The sequence below is a fragment of the Tiliqua scincoides genome, chromosome 3 (genome assembly GCF_035046505.1).
Source record: "Tiliqua scincoides isolate rTilSci1 chromosome 3, rTilSci1.hap2, whole genome shotgun sequence".
Lineage (NCBI taxonomy): Eukaryota > Metazoa > Chordata > Lepidosauria > Squamata > Scincidae > Tiliqua > Tiliqua scincoides.
In genome coordinates, this window is record NC_089823.1 from 233,568,265 (window position 1) to 233,572,645 (window position 4,381).

The window sequence follows — 4,381 nt, forward strand, 5'->3', positions numbered from 1 at the left end:
TGCTGGTGGAGTGGTGCTTGTCTGGCGGTGATGCACAAATTCATTTGTGATGTCTTTCTGACTCACACGCTTCTCATGTCCTCTCCTGTTCGGTGCCTGTTCACTGAACTGAAGAGCCTGCAGGCTCTGACCTGGGAGTAAGAATGAGGGATTGCTAGAGTCAGCCCTGCCTCCTAAAGAGGCATAAGCAAACACTGATGCCATGCCAACATTGCTTGGGAAGCCAGCAAGCACCACAGCTGGGCAACCAGGACAAGGAAGCCTTGTTCTGCGCTTTAGTGTTGGCCCCCAGCTGCAGAGGAGAAGATGAGGGCAGATGGGCCAAGGCTCCGTGTAGGTGCAGAGAGGCTAATTGGTAAGGGGGCACAGTGTGAGAGACTGCTGACATGGCATGGCAGTAAAGAGGGGAGCCTTAAAGCACCCCTGTTTCCTGGTGTGTGAGTGAACTGGCCAGCCCATCCATGATGCAAATAAGCCCATTTGCATAGGGCAGCGGACTAGGGGCTGAGCAAACAGGCACCCACCACCTCTGGTGCCACAGGAGGAGGCAGCCTCCTTACTGGCCCCTCTGTGTGGCAGGGGGCACGGGGCATACTTCCAGCAGTGTTGTCTGCTTTGTGTAAAAAGCCCACATGGAGGAAGGAGTGAGGATTGCTGCGTTCCAATCCTCAGAGCACAGCGAGCATCACCGTCCTCCACCGAGTGCTTGAAAAGAGCTCAGTGGGGGAAAGAGTAAGATCCCTCTCCTGAGGGAGAGGTGGCACTCGGGAGGGAGAGATCCCTCCTGAGGTGGCACGAGTCTGAGGAGAGCAGAGCGACTTGAAGCCGCTCTGCACTGCTCGGGTAATGGGGTTGGGATCCGGCATAACTACTGGGTCCCCGTTCCGCCTCCCGCTCCCTGCCTGCCCCCTGGGCCGCCCACCACCTGCCCTCCCCTCTGCCCCAGAATGCCTCCCACTCACCTCCTCCCCGCCCACCCCAGAGCCTTTTGTCAGCTGAGCTTGGCCAACACAAGGCTTGGTTCCTCCATCGGCTCTCAGGCTGAATTCAGCCTCCACGGGCTGGCATGCTTCCTAACATGCGAGCATGCCGACCTAACCGAGGACCCTCCTAGGCCGGTGCAAGGGACTTGCGCTGGCCCGAGGGCTCCTCAGGGTTGCACCCTCTCTTTCACTTTCAATAGGGCTCCCTGCATTTTCGTTTTCTGGTTTTTTGGCCATGAATGGAGATATTTCAGGCTGGATTTTTTCATTACATTCTGCTGTAAATTCCGCATCAAATGGTATATGACATGATGGTATTATTCCTAAAAGCCTCAATTTTAATGCGTGACACCCCCAGTGTGCATCACCCCCCTGTGTGCGTCACTTGGTGTGGCCTGCACTCCCTCCCCACACCCCCTAGCGATACCCCTTGGAACAAAGTCTAAAGTGGGAACTGGCAGAATGCTGGCCTCACAACTCAATGAACTGCCTCAGCGAAAACAGAGAGGTTGGCTTGACCATCAGCCCTTCTTCTGTGTCTCTTTCCCTTCCTTCCTTCTTCTGCATGTGTATATGAGTCTCAGATCCCATTTTTGGTCTGTTTTTTTACAGGGTTAGGACAGAAGCCAGGGATTCGTCCTAGGCCTCCTTTTCAGGCAGTTCCCCTTAGCTTCCAGTGTCCTTCCAGTGTCATACAGTTTAAGCAAGCCTCTTGTTCCAATGACCATTTCTTCACTCAGGTGAAAGGAGGTGCCCTCATGGGGTGGGGGGGGGGAGATTGCCATTTGCAAGGGCTGGTGAGCAGTCATGGTACGATGGGAGAGTCTAGCTGTCTCATTGCAAGTGAGTGAAGTGCATTAGAGCAGCTTCAGAAGATCACTCCATATCTGTAGCTGCTTTTTCAGGCAACAGTGAATCCCAGTTCCAGCCATGATCTCACACCTTGGCTGGATCCCGCAGTTTCTTTCCCTCTCCTGTCCAAATGTTCTCCACCTTCCCTCTTTCCTCCCATGCCTCTCACAGCTGCCTTTCCTAACCCCTCAGGCCTTCTGAGTAATCTCCCCATCGTACATACACTATGCAACATCCTACCGCCCGGCTCCTCTCCTCTCCTCTCCTCCATTTTGCACATGTATGTTCCTCCCTTTTTCCCCAACTATGTCCTAAGTTAGTAACTGCATTTTATTCTTGAGCACCTCTCCCCTTTAACTACGTTTATCCCCAAATAAACGATGTTGTGTTGCACCTATATCCTTGCCTCTGTCGTTCTTGCTGAATGTTAAGTTCCACTGAGGTGTGCCACAACTTAGTTGTGCAAGGGTCCTTGACATATATATGTTTGTTTCCCCCCTATATGTGCATGTTAGTTATGTTCCAGAACACCCTCAGTAACTCTTCCAAAGCCCTTGTGATATATGTGGCTAATTAATTTCTGCCAAAAAGACATTAATTTCTTGCAAAGACGCTTTACCACACCCCAACAAGTACAATAAAGATACATTTAGGACGCAATCCTAACCCACTTTCCAGCACTGACATAAGGGCAATGCAGCTCTGAGGTATGGGAACAAACATTCCCTTACTTTGAGAAGGCCTCCGTGAGTGACACCCAACTGCAAGATGCAGCACATGTCCCATTGGCGCCGCTATGCCAGTGCTGGAAAGCAATGACATAAGGAGTTAGGATTGTGCCCTAAGGCATTCAACAGATATAGCCTTTGTAATGACTTTCCAACTACAGGCTTGCCATGTGCATTGAAGATGTGTAGCTGTTGTTGTTGTTGTTGTTGTTGTTGTAGCTACTTAATGTGTGTACAAGCAGTGGAGTAGCTAGCGGGGGTGCAAAGCACTAAGTTTTGCAGGGAGCCTCACCGTGGCATGCAAGCGACTCTCCCTCTCCCCTTCGGAGCCATTCCAGGTGGGGGGAGCAAAACAGAGGCAAACGCCTGAAATGACTCTGAGGGGGTCGCTTGCATGCCACAGTGAGGCTCCCTGCAAAACTTAGTGTTTTGCACCACCTCTAGCTACACCATTGCCATGACACACACTGCAGGGAGCTGCCTGCTCTTCCTTTCTCTTCAATCTGGCTTCACATGACTTACATGTCATAAATTGCTTGCTCTTCTCTCCATTGAATTAAATGGGAACTTTTGACTTCCTGATTTTCAAGCCACACAACCTTCCACCAAACCAATGCAAAACACACTTCAGCAAAATACGTGAATTACTGAAATAGTTTCAGCCTCCCAAAGACAAAAGGTACATTATTACTACAGGCACTCACAGTCCAATCCTGCACATGTCTACTCAGAAGTAAGTTCTGTTGAGTTCAATGGGACTGCCTATCATGTAGGCGAGTATAGAATTGTAGCCCCGTCATTTTGCACCTGTTTTCTTTGAAATTTGCTTTTCAGGGAGATTCATTGCTCTAAATTTCTGGTTGGGAAAATAAAGTATGACAGTTTTTTTAAGGAATAGAAGCTTTGTGCTTCATAATGATAGGCTGCTAAAAAGAATGACCACCCCTTAAGTATTAATTTACTTCCTTAGCTGTGTATCATAAGGAACGTAAGAGTCATGTGCAGATGCGGTTATAGGGTACTTATGAGTGTTGCGCAGCTACATTCAGGACTCTGATTAACATATGCAACATGTAGATTCACCCAAAAAGTTAGAATATCTGTTTCTACCACTTTCCTCAAATCCAGCACATCGGCCCCCTATTACACACAAAAGTTCACAACTGTGCTGTGCTCTTGTCTTTTTCACCAGAGGGCTACAATGTGCCTCCTTGCAAGAAGTCAGTTCTTCATTATTGTATTGGCAACCTCCAGTCTCGAAAGACTATGGTATCACGCTCTGAAAGGTGGTTCTGGCACAGCGTCTAGTGTGGCTGAAAAGGCCAATCCGGGAGTGACAATCCCTTCCATACCGGGAGCAAGTGCAGTCTAGCCCTGGTCTGTCTCCCTGGCTATGGGCCTTCCTTCTTTGCCTCTTTGCCTCAGACTGTTGGCCAAGTGCGTCTTCAAACTGGGAAAGGCCATGCTGCGCAGCCTGCCTCCAAGCGGGCCGCTCAGAGGCCAGGGTTTCCCACCTGTTGAGGTCCACTCCTAAGGCCTTCTGATCCCTCTTGCAGATGTCCTTGTATCGCAGCTGTGGTCTACCTGTGGTCTACTTCATAACTTCATATGCGCAGTTTTTCAGAACTCCAATGAAAGAGGACTGACCACTTCTTTGAGTTATAGCAGGTGATGGTGAAAATGTTTGAGACTCACTGGGGTTGCAAGGCTGGTGAGAACCTGAGCTTTTACTAGAAGCTATGTGAGAGAGGCATTGCTGCGCCCTTACAGCACACACACGTTTCTTTTGTCCCATTACCATTTGGGGCCAAACAGGTT